The sequence below is a fragment of the Budorcas taxicolor genome, chromosome 9, assembly GCF_023091745.1.
Source record: "Budorcas taxicolor isolate Tak-1 chromosome 9, Takin1.1, whole genome shotgun sequence".
NCBI lineage: Eukaryota > Metazoa > Chordata > Mammalia > Artiodactyla > Bovidae > Budorcas > Budorcas taxicolor.
In genome coordinates this window covers 78187379-78204334 of record NC_068918.1, presented here as the reverse complement: position 1 = coordinate 78204334, position 16956 = coordinate 78187379, and the positions used below count along the sequence as shown (strand labels likewise).

Here is a 16956-nt window from a genome sequence, read left to right as displayed (position 1 = left end):
TTTCTGACCACAGATACTCTGACATCACCGGTTCTGCTGGGTCATCTGCCCAAGAAGCAGCTCCAGCCATGCTCATTCTTTGCCAATTGTGACTGCTTTTGTGCTGGGACAGCAAGTTGTAGCAGAGACCTAAGGTCTGCGAAGCCTCAAATATTTCTTCTATGCCATTACAGGAAACCTAAGGCCACAGTGGCATTAAATGGAGATAGGATAGGGACCACACCCCTGTAGCCCTCGAGTGGTTGTAGACTGGTACTTGTCTCTGTATTTCCTCCAGGATATTGTGTACACATACTATTGGCTGATGGGGAGGTAGGGTCTGAAGTTTGAATCTGGAATTCACTAATATGGTAGACTTCACCCCACGATAATTTACTAGCTACTCAGGTCTCCATGCCTGTCACAAGTCCAGGGCATGTGGAAACACCACTGTGTGGTCTGTGGACCCAGTGATAACCACTGTAAGCAGAACCTGGGACTGCTGTCCATTGATGGCCTGGTGCTCCTAGCATCGCTTCAACACTTGGGGGACTATGATTATGCTAAGGATCCTGTGCCTGATATTAGAAACACACTAGTGCAATGTGAATGTGAGAGTAGTTTCTGCTTCTGCAGGTTCACTTACCCCAGTAAATAACCATGTGGCTCTTTGGGAAAGAATGGAAGGACTTTTGCACTAGATGTGGTGATGAAAGGGCCCTCCTCTTTAGAAAGCGGCTACTATCTTTGGTGGCTCAGATCCAGAAAATGGGCCTGGATCAGGATGGCTGCTTTTGGCTTTCTGATCATCCAGCCTTGTGTTCTGTCTCTCTTTAATTCTTTCAATGGTACAGTTTGTATCTAGGTTCCTGCCCATCTGTTTGCCTTTAGGATCGCCCTGTGCTATGAGCCAGCATCATATTCTCTGCAGTCAGGCCCTGGCTGGCACTGAGACTCCCTAATCACTTTGACCCCTGCACCTACTGTTCTGCTGCCCTAGAGCACCCCCACCTGGAATCTGATTTTTCCACAACTTCCATCCCTGTTACTGATAGAAGCCCACAGGAACATAGTCTCCTCCCACCATCCCTGACCTTCTGCAAAAGTCATCCTTGAGCTCTTGGAGATGCTTCTCATCCGTGCTTTCCTCTCGGGCTCCATAGAGTCCATCAGGCTTTCCCATGGTGCTGGTGGATTGCACACTCTCCTGCCCTTTCATACTGTGTCTGCCCTGGCAGATTCACTTCTCTGAGCCTTGGATCCCCTCCTATACCACCTACCTAGGAAGTTCTGGATGTTCTCTCATGCCGTGTGGGCCAGGCCTTTCTCCAGGCTTCCAATACCCATTCTAGTGGGAGATCAACATGTCTCCCCAGCCTTGCTAAACCCGGTGACCCATAATTATAAACTCCCCCTTCCCCAACTTTGCGTTCTGTGCTCATCCTCCCCCACTGTGATCCTGCTTCCTCGGGAGCAGCCCCCAAAGCTCCCCATTTCTTCTCAGGACACTCGGAGACATTCTCATAGTCCTCTGTGTTTAGGCCTCTCCTTCTGAGCTTGCCTGGCACAGCTCTGGAAAAAATTGTGTCAGTTCATGCTAGGTGTGGAGCTTTTGAACAGAGTGGAGATAGGCATATCTAGGGCTATGTGATTTTTTTGCCTGATCAAAGCTACCTCCTCTTCCTCAGCCAGTAACTAGGGTGTGTTTGGGGTAGGGGGCAAAGACAGGGCTGTCCTGCTCTGTCAGGCAGCCCTAGAGGTTTACTCCACTCTCAGATAACTGGGGGAGGAGGCCTAAGGGTCTTTTTCTCCCAACCTCACGCTCAGTGTGTTTTGCCATCACACATGCTCACTCTCTTTCCCATAATTTCACCATCAGTCCTCAGCCCAGACCTGGACAGCCATGGTGTGGGGTTCAAGGCCAGGTGGACGGAGAGGTTTTTCTCTGCTATGACTGTGGTCTTGCTAATATCAAGTTCATGAGTCCTGTGGGAGAATTCTGGAGCTGAGGTCCCTATCGTTTTCTGAAAATTAGAGGGGAGCCTGGTTGATAAATCCCCTAAAAATGTAATGGAGATGATCATCCTAAATAGGACTAACACTAACAACAACAACCAAAAGGGACGGTAATGAAAGGCTGTCTTGATTCCTGACATCTATTTTTATCTTATGTTCTTTCTTCATTTCCATCCATGGAGCAGAGCTCTTCAATTTGTCCTATTTATGCAGTTGGGGAGGCTCCCTTTAGTGATCATTTATCTCTTACTGAGATAAAAGGTAAATAGAAAACATATTTATAATATATATATTATAAAAAATAAATAAATATATATATATATATATATATATATATATATATATATATATATATATATGGTGGATCGAGGGGCTTCCCTGGTGGTCCAGTGGTAAAGACTCCATGCTTAGACTGCTAGGGGTAGGAGTTTGATCCCTGGTTAAGGAACAAGACCCTACATGCCTCATGGCACAGCCAGAAAATAAAAATGATGCATCTTAATTTCTATCCGGGGAAACTAAATTTTAAACCTTAACCTTTAAATAGTAAAACTACAAAATTCATACAGTCCATTAAAGAAAATGCAGCAGTATTCATTAAATTAGAAGTTCAGGGTGACACGGGGAAACAGAGTACAGATTCAAAGGCAGAAAAGACCATTCGTTACTGAACTACATGATGAAGTGTCTGAGGCAAATGTTGTATTGTCTTGAAGTTTGAAATGCATCAAGAAATAAGATACATTGATCTTAGGAAGATACAAACCCTCCAGCACCATGATCTTGGACTTCCTCCCTACAGAACTGTAGAAAAGCCTGTGTTTGTTGTGTAAGCCATCCAGTCTGTGGTCCGCTGTATGGCAGGACCAGCCGACTAGCATAGGCTCCTGTGCTGTGCTGTGCCTAGTTGCTCAGTCCTGTCTGACTCTTTGCGACTCCACGTGCTATAGCCCTCCAGGCTCCTCTGTCCACAGGGATTCTCCAGGCAAGAATACTGGAGTGAGTTGCCAGGCCCTCCTCCAAGGGATCTTCCCAACCCAGGAATTGAACCAGGGTCTCCTGCCTTGCAGGTGGATTCTTTACCAGCTGAGCTACTTGGAAGCCAAATATGGGCTCCTACCCTCCTACAGAGACTGGGAGATGCCAGCACTATCTCCTTTAATACTTCAGATTCAAAGAGATGGCTCCCAAGGCCCACACTTGCCAGTCTTCCCTGTCCTTCACCAGCTCCCAGAGGTTGCTCAAACTCATGTCCATCAAGTCAAACTAGAGTCCATCGAGTCCAGGAGTGAGTTATAGAAGTCCAAATACTGAAGGAGCTGCATCCATTGTTTATGGGTAAAAAATTCAGCTGGGTATTGGTCCTTTCCTAGTAGTCCAGTGGAAGGAGCAGGTCTTGGAGGAGAGAACAGGGCCAGATTACCTGGGCCCAGGGGAGGTGGACACGGTGAGGCAAAGAATTCGTCTGAATTCTGCCCTTAGTACCTGAGCTCTTTCATTTCCTTGGTGGGGTCAGACCCTCTGACCCTGAAAGGCAGGATGACATGCTGGTGTGAAGAGGATGGATGCACCAGTGGATCCTGGCAGTTCGGCTTCAATGGAGAAATGTGCCTCTGTTTTGATTCAGAGAATGGGCACTGGACAGTGGATCATTCTGGAGGGAGGTTGATTAAAGAGAAGTGGGAGAAGGACAGAGCTGTGACCGACTTCTTCAAGAAGGTCTCCATGGAGACTGTCGGGCCTGGCTTCAGGAGTTTATGGTGTGCTGGGAGAAAATGTTGAAGACCTCAGGTAAGTGAGATGAGTATAAAGAAATGGTAGTCCACTCAAAGTGATATGGACCCACCCTGTGTGTGCGTGTGTGCGTGTGTGTGCCTCTGTGTCTGTGTGTGTTTTGGCAAAGTGATCCATCTACAGTGAGCTGTTCCTGAAACGGATGGCCCTAGAGAGTGTCATACTGAGTGATCTAAGTCAGAAAGAGAAGGAGAAATACCATATGACATGCCTTATATGTGGAATCTAAACAGAAATAGTACAAGAAAACTTACAAAACAGAAAGAGACTCACAGACTTAGAAGACAAGCTTATGGTTACCCAGGGGAAGGGATAGTTAGGGACACTGGGAAGGTCATGTACACACCGCTATATGTAAATGGGTAACCAACAAGCTCCCACGGTATAGCACATGGAACTCTACTCAGTGTTATGTGCCAGCCTGGATGGGAGAGGGGTTTAGGGGAGAAGGGGTAAATGTATGTGTATGGCTGAATCCCTTCGCTGTTCACCTGAAACTACCATAGCATTGTTACTGACTATACCCCAATTAACAATGTTTTGGACGTGAATAAAAATAAAATAGAAGAATGTAAAAAAATAAATTTAAAAAGTGAGTTGTTCCTGGGAGAACAATGATCCGGGATGCTCTGTCATCCTCCTTCCTCTTCCACCTCCTGACATTCTCCTCACAGCATAGGCGTTTGGATCACTGAACGTAGATTTTTGCTGATCCAAATCCTGTAGACCTCTTTTTGATTTCTGGGATTTATTTCTCACTGTATCCTCTTTCCAGAATCTTCTTCTAAATGTCACCAGTCCTTCTTCTGGAAATCTGTCAATACCACCTCTGCTGTAGCTCCTGAGGACTCCATCCTCAGGTCACCGTCTCTGATGTCGCAGCAGGACTGAGTGGCTGTGTTGGAAACCTTGCTCCCACATTAGCTGTCAGAGCCCCATAAGCACTGGGCTCCTCCCTTCCCCTCATCTCGCCTGGGGACCTATCATGGGGGCCTCCACGTGATGGGTGCCAGCTGTCTGCACAGTAGGGGTACTGAGTCAGGGGGGTGAGGAGGCATCTGCCGAGCTTGGGTTCTGGACAAGGGCTTCACTCTTACTCTCCTTGCAGCATCACCGACCACAGACCCCCCCTACAGTGCAGCCCACGGCCCCAGCCAGCAACCACATAACCGAGATCGTTCTTCTCTCTGTTTTCGTTATAATAAGCTTCATAGCCTCAATCAAGAACAGGTACTGAGGGCAGAATTCAGAGGGAAGGCAGGGGCACAGGGCCTGGTGTGAGGCCAGGGAAGGTGAATCCCAGCCAACCCTGCCCCTCACTGAACCTCTTCATCCTGGAAATAAGCCGGTGAATAAGACCCCATAACACCTGAGAGCAGAACTCAGACCAGCTCAGCCCTGAGTTCTGAGAGGTCCTCACTGTCAGGTGACATTGTGGAAAGGGAGGTGCCTTCACTAGGCTGAGGGCCTACTGATGCTTAAAGGGTTTACCCAAGTCCCCTGGCTGAGCACAGACTGCTGGCTGGCAGGGCCCAGGGTAGGTGGTGTGAGAACAGCAGGCACTCAGGGTGAGGGCAGGACTCCCGGGGGCTGAGAGCAGCATGGGGGCTCCACATGATGTGTCAGCGGGGAGGGGACCCACCCAGGGCCCAAGATGAGAGGGGCCGGGCTCTCATCCCAGAGAAAGGGGTGGGAAGGCCTTTGCAGACCCAAGTCCAAAGGCCCGTTCTCACAGGAAATGGCGTGGGTCAAGCAGGGAAGGCAGGAGCCCCACAGCAGAGACTGGGACAAGGGCTGAGGCCAGGCCTGTGCTCCTGGAGCAGCAACAGTTGTGACTCAGCCTGTGGCCTGCATGTCCAGCCTCCTGGGGACCCAGAGCTCCATCACTGAGCGGCCCTGCCTTGAGCAGAGGTGCCTGGGGATGGGTGGGCCTGAGCTGGGGTGGAGGCGCCCAGTTGGGGAGACCAGGAAGAGATGGGGGCAGGGACCTTGGTCCTGAGAGCTGTGTGTGCTGCTCTGAGGATGGAGCGGCGTGAAGGAAGGAGGTTTGCCCGCAGACCCCCAAGGCTGTCCGGAAGCAAGGCCTGTCCTCTGGGGACCTGCTCCCTGGTCCTTTAGGCCCCACTCGGGGAGGATCCGGACCTGAGTAAAGGAGCAGATTGATTCCTCACTGGCTCCAGTCCTGAGCCTGAGCAGGGGGTGTCAGGGCCTGGGGTGACTCTGTGATGCAGGAAGGAAGGAGGAGGTGACAAGAAGCTGCTGGGCCTGGGGTGTGTGTGGGGGTGGAGGACATAGGAGCCCCTCAGTGAGGGTGGGGCTGCGGGGGCTGGGAAGGGGCCGCCCCAGGAAAGTGACAGGAGTTCCTCAGCCTCCTGGACCAACACCTGTTTCTTTTCTGCAGGAGACGGTGCTCCCAGGAAGCCTGACAGGGGCTCTGTCGGCCTCAGGACTCAGTCTTTGCTTGGCTGCCTTTGTTCTCCTGCTGTTCACCTTAGAGCCAGGAGATCAGACCTTAGGAATCCCAAGTCTGTCTGTCAGTTATGACGACACAGTGGCTGCACCATCTCGTGTCTCTTGTCGCATCTGATGAGCATCCTCCTCGACATCTTTACTTTTTTCACATCTCCTTTCCCACTTCCTCTTGGTGCTGAGTGATGCAATCTCTGCACTGATACTTTCAACTACTTGAACATGAGATCACCACAAACATAACACTTTCAATCTTCTGGTTTTCGGAAAATTAGACTTCTGCCTGCATCATGACCTTATTCTTAAAAATGATGATATTGGTGGAAAAATACATCTGCTATTACAGGACTCAGGGTTTTGTTTCTTTATCCAGAGAAACAACTTCATTATTTTTTCAAAGGGATACATTTTTACATTGACTGGTTCCCTTCATAATTTATTACCCTATTGGTGCTGAGTCGTGTTCGACTCTTTGCGACCCCATGGACTGTAGGCCACCAGGCTCCTCTGTCCATGGGATTTCCCAAGCAAGAATACTGGAGTGAGTTGCTATTTCCATCTCCAGGGCATCTTGCTTATCCACGGATCAAACTCACATCGCCTGTGTCTCCTGTACCTCATTCGTTGGCAGGCTGATTCTTTACCACAAGCGCCACCTGGGAAGCCTTTATAGAGATTCTTAAATCAACATCTCTATACTGCAGAAAAGTTAAGTACTTCATGCCTGTTTTCTAATCCAGGAGAAAAGTCATCAGTTCAGTTCAGTCACTCAGTCATGTCCGACTATTTGTGACCCCATGAATTGCAGCACGCCAGGCCTCCCTGTCCATCACCATCTCCCAGAGTTCACTCAGACTCACGTCCATCAAGTCAGTGATGCCATCCAGCCATCTCATCCTCTGTCGTCCCCTTCTCCTCCTGCCCCCAATCCCTCCCAGCATCAGAGTCTTTCCAATGAGTCAACTCTTCGCATGAGGTGGCCAAAGTACTGGAGCTTCAGCTTTAGCATCATTCGTTCCAAAGAAATCCCAGGGCTGATCTCCTTCAGAATGGACTTGTTGGATCTCCTTGCAGTCCAAGGGACTCTCAAGAGTCTTCTCCAACACCACAGTTCAAAAGCATCAGTTTTTCGGTGCTCAGCCTTCTTCACAGTCCAACTCTCACATCCATACATGACTACTGGAAAAACCATAGCCTTGACTAGATGGACCGTAGTCGGCAAAGTAATGTCTCTGCTTTTGAATATGCTATCTAGGTTAGTCATAACTTTTCTTCCAAGGAGTAAGTTTCTTTTAATTACATGGCTGCAGTCACCATCTGCAGTGATTTTGAAGCCCAAAGAAATAAAGTCTGCCACTGTTTCCACTATTTCCCTGCCTATTCCCCATGAAGTGACGGCACCGGATGCCATGATCCTTGTTTTCTGAATGTTGAGCTGTAAGCCAACTTTTTCACTCTCCTCTATTACTTTCATCAAGAGGCTTTTTCGTTCCTCTTCACTTTCTGCCATAAGGGTGGTGTCATGGTATTTCCCCATTCCTCCACATTATATAAATAAAACCAATGATAATGCTTTATTTCTTGTGGAAACAGAGAATTTAAGGATCATTCCTAAAGTAACAGGCAGTCCCGCTGTGAAGTGATCCTTAATTTCTCTGGATTTTTAAATGTATATTTCACTATATCCCAACAGTAGGTCATGTGTTCGCCCTACTATGCAGCCATCTGAGTGTTAGATCCAGGATGGAAAACATAGCCTAAAAGCCGTGTAGATAGAGGCCAACCTCAGAGATACTGTGGGCTGGGTTCCAGACCAGGGCAATAAAGTAAATTTCACAATAAAGGGAATCACACAAATTTTTTCATTTCCGCTGCACATAATATCGTGTTGACATGGAAGTCTGTTAAGTGTGCAATACATTTATGTCTAAATAAACAATGTCCAGACCTTAATACACAACACTTTGTTTCTAAAATAAAATATGTTGAGCATCATCTGAGCCTCCAGTGAGTCACTATGTTTTTGCTGGTGGAGGGTCCTGTCTCAGTGTCTGTCACTACTGACTAATAAGGGTGGTGGTTGCTGAGGGTTTTGGTGGGTAGCGCAATTTCTGAAAATAAGACAACATTGAAATTTGCCACATCATTTGACTCTTCCTTTCACAGAAGAATTCTCTTAGCATGCAATGCTCTTTGACAGCGTTTTACCCATAGTAGAACTTCTTCCAAAATTGGAGGTAATCCTCTCAAATCCTCCTCCTGCCTTTTCAACTAAATTTATTCTAAACTTAAAAGATTCTAAGTCCTTTGGTGTGATTTCAGCAATCTTCACAGAATCTTCACCAGGAGTAGATTTTATATCAAGAAACCACTTTGTTTGTTCGTCCATTAGAGTCAACTCTCATTTATTCCAATTTTATCATTAGATTGCAACAATCAGTCCCATGTTTACATTAGGCTCCACTTCTAATTCTAGCCCTCTTGCTATTTTCGCCACAGCTGTAGTTACTTTTTCAAAAGTAAACTCTTGAACCCCTCAAAGTCATCTAAGAAAGTTAAAATCAACTTCTTCTAAATTTCTATTAATGTTGAAATTTCAACCTCTATTCATGAATCACGAATGTTTTGGGTGGAACTTGTAATCCTGAATTCGCTTTAGAAAGTTTTCAATTGACTTTGCCCAGAACCATCAGAGGAATCACTATTTGCGGCGGCTATAGCCTTACAGAAACTATTTCCTAAATGCCACGACTTGAACATCATGACCACTCCTCGATCCATGGGCTGCAGAACGGATGCTGTGTTACCAGGTGTGAAAACAACGTGAATCTCATTGCACTTCTCCATCAAGGCTCTTGGGTGCTTTCTCAGTGAGCAGTGATATCTTGAAGGGAATCCTTTTTTGGGAGCACTAGGTCTCCATAGTGCATTTACTATTTTTGGTAATCAGTGTTGTAAACAGATATGCTGTCATCTCGACTGTGTTGTTCCGTTTGCAGAGCACAGGCAGAGCAGATTAGGCATAATTCTGAAAGTCACTAGGATTTTCAGAAGGTAAGTGAGGCTTGGCTTCAAGTCACCAGCTGCATTAGGCCCTAATAAGAGAGTCAGCCTATCCTTTGAATCTTTGAAGCCAGGCACTGAGTTCTCCTTGCTAGCCATGCAAATCCTCGGGGGCATCTTCTTCCAATAGAACAGTCTTTTCTCTACACTGGAAAGCTCTAATTTAGGATTGCCATCTTCAGAGATTATTTTATTAGATCTTCTGGATAAATTACTGCAGCTTCGGCATCAACCCTCTCTCTTCTACTCTGCACTTTGTGTTACAAAGATGGCTTCTTTCCTTAAAACTCATGAACCAACCTCTACCGGTTTTCAACTCTTTTTTGTGTAGCTTCCTCACCTCCTTCAGCCTTCATAGACTTGAAACGAGCTAGGGCCTTGCTCTGGATTAGGCTTTGGCCTAAGGCAGTGTTGTGATCTTTCCTCCAGTCCACTGAAAGATTCTCCATATCAGCAGTAAGGCTGTTTTGGTATCTTCTCCTTTGTGTGTTCACTTTGATTTCCTTTAAGAACATTTCTTTGCATTCACAACTTAACTATTAGGGGGAAGAGGCCTCATTTCTGGCCCATCTTGGCTTTGACATGCCTTCTTCAAAAGCTTAACCATTTCTATTTTTGGATTTAAAGTGAGAGAGGTGTGATTCTTCCTGTCAATGGGACATGTAGAGGTAATGTTATTAATTGGCCTCGTTTCAATATTGCTGTGTCTCAGGGACTCAGGTGTCTCAGGAGAGAGATGGACAGGTCAACGGAGCAGTCAGGACACACACACATATCAGATGGCAATGTGCCCATGGTTCCTGGCACCTCAAAATAATCACAATACTAACATGAAAGATCATTGATAACACAAAGGCAAAATCTAGATGGCCAAGTAGGACACCCTGAGCTCCACTCTCCCATGAACACACCAAAACTGCAACCACATACAAACAGCTCTCTTTCCTAGAAAATGACCTGCAACCAGCAGAACATCCCCCTCTACATCCAGCATAGAGCAAGAACCATGCTGAGAAGGGCAGGAGCAGAAAAGAAGGGATCTAGTCAGGACCCTTTGGCCAGGTACTCTCCAACAGAGGGGTCATCACAAACTAGAGCATTCTGCCTAAGGAGCAGGAGGTTTTGGTCCTACATCAGGCACCCCAGCACTGGTGCAGTGCTGGGAGAACCAGCCCCACGTCCCTACTCCCTCACTAATGATTTAGAAACCAAGAGGGTTTATGATCTGGAGCACTGGATGACTGTGGGAAATGGAGACTCCACTCTTAGAGACCATGGACACAGAATTACTTGCTTCCTGCCCAAGCAGAGTCAGCGGATTGCAAAGTGTCTGGTGCTCTGGCCAGCATTTGGAGACCATGCCTAGCAGTGGCTGGGGCTCACAGCCAAGAGAGCTCCAGACAGGAGCCTCCCAGCAACCCATCCCCACAACACGCACACATACATACACACACAGGCACACGGGGAGAAGCCAAAGCTTGGCTCTAGCCAATCTCTCAGCTCTGCCCCACCTCCATGTGATGCCAGCCTAGGCTAAAACAATCACTGCAGGTCCCTGGGATCCTGATGAATTGTGTGACTGCATTGCCACACTCAGGCTTATCTGGTAGAAGCCCTGACTCACATCCGTCCAGCACCAGGCTCTACCTTGGGGTCACCCAGCTGCCGCCTGTGGAGAACAGCAAACTCTGTGAATCAGCAGGTGCAAAGGAGACAAGAAGGTTCTCAACGGACTCACTAGAGTCTCTGTGTGGGACAGACCTGTGCTGGGAGGCTGGTTGGAGGACAAGAGACCCACAAGGGTGGGCAGGACTCAGGGTTGGGTGGGGCAAGAGCTTGGTGGGGCCAGGTGAGCTACGTGGGGAGAGACTCCCTTATGAAAGGCTGGGGGCGACAGCCTGGGTTGAATCCCCCGGAGGAGGCACCCCGGAAGCCCCTGGTAGACTCAGACCACAGGGAAGAAGGACTGGGAGGACAGGAGGAAGTCAGAGGTTGCCGTCAGAGTTGGGCCGGGTCAGCCCTGGGTGAGGAGCACGGGCCCCTGGGACCTGGGCACCCAGACTCACCCCATGCCTGCCCCTGACCCCCGGCCTCACTCCAGATCCCCAGGCGTGAGGTCAGAGGTGGAGGGCTGGGGAGGTTGCAATTAGTACCTGAGGCAGTTTCATGGATGTGGACTATAGATGCCTCCAGAAACAGGAATCTGGACAAAATTCTGACTGTGCTAGTTTCCTCATCTTGCCATGCCTCAACTTACACATTTGTCAATGGGAAACGCTACCTACGGGAATGAACAGAGGCTGAGCATTCATTTAGGACCTGAGGAGATCATGCAGGTGGCCCCGAGTGTGTATATGCTGAGGACTCGCCAACCCCTGTCCAGGAGTTGTTGTTGTTTACTCACTAAGTCGTCTCTGTGATCCTGTGGACTGTAGGCCGCTAGCCTCCTCTGTCCATGGGATTTCCTCAGGCAGGAATATTGGAGTGTGTTGCCATTTCCTCCTCCAGGGGATCTTCCCCATCCAGGGATGAAACAGACATCTCCCACATTGCCAGGCGGATTCTTTACCACTCAGCCACCTGGGAAGCCCCTTATCAGGTGTTGTGAAGTCGCTCAGTCCTGTCCAACTCTTTGTGACCCTATGAACTGTAGCCTATCAGTCCCCTCCATCCGTGGGATTTTCCAGGCAAGAGAGCTGGAGTGGATTGCCATTTCCTTCTCCAGGGGATCTTCCTGACCCAGGAATCGAATCCAGGTCTCCTGCATTGCAGGCAGACGCTTTACCACTGAGCCACCAGGGAAGTCCCTATCAGGTGTTAGTGCTGCTAAAAAAACACAAGGAACCCGGAGATCCAGAGAAGGGGATGCATAGAAGAAAGGTGAGGGACAGATCATTGAAATTTTGAGGAACATCAGTCCCACAGAGGGTGTGGGGAGCCTGGGGGGAGCCCCCAGGAGAGAATCCAGTGGGAGGACTCTGGGGACTGATTCCCTTCTCCACTGGCCAACCAGGCTCCTCCCCAAGGGTGGGTCACCCTGGGGCTCCAGGTGGCAAGGGCTGCTGGCACCAACATCGGTCGTGCTTCCTGGTCCTGCTTCTGCTGCCCAACTGTGCCCACGTAGCACAGGGTGGTGAGCTCCTGGTGAACCTGCTGGGAGAGGGCGGGGATGATGCATTATAACCAGAGAGCGGACCCGAGCTGCCTTGATTAGAGAGCCCACGAGTGCGGTGTTGCCTCCACCTCCTCCTCCTCAATCCTTAGGTGAGCTCCTTTCCTTGTTGGCACCTACTGGGCTGGTTGGCCACTTCCAGGCCAGCTAAATGGCAAACTGGTTGAAATAGCAATGCTCACACAATGGGAGGTGGGGAGGCGAGAGGACAAGGAGAGCATGGCAGGAAACACTGCCATCCCTAAGCTCCCAGCCCTCAGCCATGCCTCCAGGAGTGGGAACCCCCATGGCAGGGCGGGACAGGCAACCATCCTGTGGGGAGGAACCCAGACACCCCCTGAAAAGCACACACCATTCATCTCATCTGTTTACACAAACCCTTCTCCACACGACACCCTGCCTTTGACTCCCAGGCCTGTTTACCAGCCATGAACCACCCGTGCCGCCCAGGCTCTCCCTTCTCCAGACACACCCCCTTAGTGGACACAGCTCCTCCTCCACAGCTCACTAAGTTCATTCCACATCTCTGCATCCCGAGAAGCCCAGGGACTCCAATACCTTCCCACCTGTGAAGGGACATGAATCACACTCTCCACTACTGACATCTTATCTCCTTGCCTGAGAACTCACCCCAGCAAAAGCCTCCCAGCCTGGTCCCCAGAGGGACAGGAGCCCATTCTTCCAAAGTGTGACATGGGGGCCTCAGGGTGAGGAGGGGCACCCCCACTTCTGCCCTTTGGTCCCACATTCATATCGTCCACAGACTGTGGAGATGGCAGCCTGTAATGGTTATTGATTAAGACAGGAGCTGGGGAACTCTTCTACAGAAGACAAATCTGTTCGTCTCTTCAGGCCTTTTGGCGTCTGTCTCTGTGCACGTCCAGGTCTGTGGTGCGACAACAGGCAAAGACAACGTGAAAAACCAGAGGAACCCCTCTGACCACTGCCCTGGTTTGTGAACCCCAGCCCTGGGCGACTCATCACCTGGGAATTATCCAGTGGCTGCCTCGGCTGCCTGTTTATGAATCCCAACCCTGCGCTGTCCGCCTTGTGGCCTCTAGTGGTGGGAATGTGATAGGAGGGTGGGTCCTGCAGTTACAGGATAACACCCCCCTCCTCTGCTGCAGAGTGGTTTCCTCAGTCCAAGGGGCCACGGGCACCCTGTGAAGCCACAGAGGTGAGCAGAGGACAGGGAGGTGCCACAGTTCTGGTGTCAGGTCTCGGTCCCCTGCTGCTCATCTTACTTGTCCCCTGTGGCCCTGCTTATGCCAAACCACACGATCACTTCTATCCTATGACAGCTGACCTCTCAGTAACGATTACCGAGTGGATGAGCCCAGTTCATCAAGACCGGAGGTCCCTTCTCTACCAGACTCAGGACCATATCAGTAGCCATGTTTAAATGTTAGACTTTCCTCACTCAAGTGGCGTGGTCGTGCCTCTGACCCTGAGGGGCTGGGTTGTGATGCTCTGATTAGGATGTCACAAGCTGTCCCCGGGGGAGGGCATGGCAACCCACACTGGTATTCTTGCCCAGAGAATCCCATGGACAGAGGGACCTGGTGGGCTACAGTCCATGGGGTCTCAAAGAGTCAGACACGACCGAGGTGGCTTAGCAGGCAGGCAGGTTACCCCTGGCACGATTTCCCCCACTGATGGACTTCTGTGTCACGGGTGCCGCAGGGTCCTAGGGTCCCAGTGGCAGATCCCGCCACACTCCTTCTTTCATGTCCTTTCCACGAACACCTTCCACACCTGAGTTGAGCTGTTGCAGAGGCCTCTGGTCTGCAAATCCTGAAATATTTAGTGTCAGGCCATGATAGAAATGCTTTAGACCAGGCAGATGCAAAAAGGAGATGAGAAGGGATCACAGCCCTGCGTGCTTTCAGGTTATGATTATTCACTAATCTCTGTCATTTTACCCAGAAAAGGGTGGTCTTGCAACATTCTGTTTGCAGCAAAGGAAAGGCGATATGAGAATATATTTGTACTTCACAACTATGGCAGCCTTCACCCCATTCCTAACTACAGAGACTTTTCCATCACTGGTTCAAATCTGGAGAATGTGATATAACCACTGTGTGTGTCTTCACACACCGTGATACCCCTGTAAGTGGGATGCAGGACGGTTATGTACTCAGTACCCTGCATCTCATGCATCACATTAATAACAGCAGGGCTGTGATGATGCTTCAGATCCTTGGACATGATGTGAGTCACACCCTGGGTCCATAGGAATGTGGGGTGGCTTCTGCTTCCCAGTGGGCACTTACCTGAGTCAATGGCCACATGGCTTCCAGGGATGGGGAAGGCCAGAGGACTGCTGCACTGCGCTTGCCATGGTGATGAGGGCCCACCTGCTGGAAACTGCATCTCTCTCAGGTAACGGGTTCTCGGTTCTGATAACTGGCTCAGTTCTAGAAACTGGGCAAAGTATCCAGACAAGCTGTTGCCATGGCTGTTTTCAGCGTCCTGATCATCCAGCTTGTGTTCTGTTTTCTTTTCATTTCTAGGGTTTTTTGTTTCTTGGTCGGCTGCCTGGCTTTTGGGATCTTAGCTCCCTGACCAGTGATCAAACCGGGCACCTGGCAGTGAAACCCGGAGTCCTAACCAGTGGAGCCCCAGGGCATTCCCTGTCTCATTCCTTTCAGTCATGCAGTTTGTGTCCAGGTTGGCCACCCATCCGGGTGTTTGCCTCTAGGATCGCCCTGTGCTGGCAACCAGCGTCATACTCTACAGTCAGGACCTGGGAGCCGTCCCATCTCTCTACTCATATCAACCATTGCTCCCGCTTTGTTCCTGATACGGCACATCCCCACCTGGAATCTGCATATGTTCAACCCCTGTTTCTGCTGGAAGCCCACTGGAGACACCATCTCCGAGCAGCATCCTGACCTTCAGCAAAAGCCCTCCTGTGTTACCAATCAGGGCTCCTGGACTCGATCAATAGAAGTTGGTAAAAGGCCAGACACAAATTCAGGGGGGAATAAAAGCTTTATTGGGACTCATGAGGGAGCAAAAACAAGTAACATGTTCCCTTGCTGGCTCCAGAGGGTGGGGGAGCCGGTCCCGCATATGAGATGAGGGTGTGGGCAGGTCCTGGGTCCAGGCCAGAGGGGTGAGCTGGGTGTTTGTTCCCCCTATGTGGTGCTGTGTGCAGGAATCATGACCAGCACCCTGCTTTTGCTCCCGGCTGCTCTGAAATCCCCTTGGGTTTTTGGTCTGTTCGTATCTTGTTGTTGATCATTTTTCCCAACTGCACATGCATGCAATTATTTTTAGCCCCTTATAATTTCTTTGTATTGTGATGCTTGGTGTGACTTTTGTCCAGGTACACTCACTGCAGCAAACTGTCCCAGCCTGTCTCATTACTTACTGAGGGGTTCTGCACCCTTATTCTTAACAGTTAAGGGGCCAAAGCTTTCTTCTATCAAAACTTCTCCCTGCTGGACAGGGACCACTGAACTGAGCCTCCCCTCAAGGTGCAGAAGTCCCTCACAAGGACCTACATGGATCGGGGCTACCCTTCACTGGAACGGGCTATATTCCTTGAGCCACCAGGAGTGTTATTTCAAACCGGTAGATCCTACAGACACAAAGTCAATCAAAAGTTTAAATAAACAAGGACTAGAAAGGAAAGAACAACAATAGCCATTAAAGGGCCTAGAAAGGGAAGGACCCGGGTTAACTTTGGAAGGACTTTCTCTTTTTTTTAAACTCTTGGCAGAGGCGAAATCTCCCATGACAAAATTGTGAAGCCCCTCTACCTGTATATTTAAGGTGCATATTTACACCTTAATATAAGGTGTAGTAATATAAGGTGTATATTTCCTTAATTTTGATCTAGAGGGACCGCAGTGAGCGGTGCTAAAGAGGGATCTTAGTTTCCTGCCCAGGAATTGAACCTAGGGAGCTTGGTGTAAAATGAGGAATTCTAGACACTATTCCCTGTGGTCATGTATGGATGTGAGAGTTGGACTGTGAAGAAGGCTGAGTGCCGAAGAATTGATGCTTTTGAACTGTGGTGTTGGAGAAGACTCTTGAGAGTCCCTTGGACTGCAAGGAGATCCAACCAGTCCATTCTGAAGGAGATCAACCCTGGGATTTCTTTGGAAGGAATGATGCTAAAGCTGAAGCTCCAGTACTTTGGCCACCTCATGCGAAGAGGTGACTCATTTGAAAAGACTCTGATGCTGGGAGGGATTGGGGGCAGGAGGAGAAGGGGACGACCCAGGATGAGATGGCTGGATGGCATCACAGATTTGATGGACGTGAGTCTGAGTGAACTCCGGGAGATGGTGATAGACAGGGAGACCTGGCGTGCTGCGATTCATGGGGTCGCAAAGAGTCGGACACGACTGAGCAACTGAACCGAACTGACTGAACTGAAACACCAGGGGTGAGATGCAAAGTTCCCTTGGCTCTTACCATCTTTGAAAGCAAGAATGTTCCAAGGAGGCAAA

The 16956-nt window shown here is 49.4% G+C and overlaps 1 pseudogene; it reads left to right on the top strand.

The window, feature by feature from the left end:
* The first annotated feature begins 415 nt into the window (after nt 1-415).
* Nucleotides 416-6215, top strand: LOC128053159 (UL16-binding protein 3-like; annotated as a pseudogene).
* The last annotated feature ends 10741 nt before the right edge of the window (nt 6216-16956 follow it).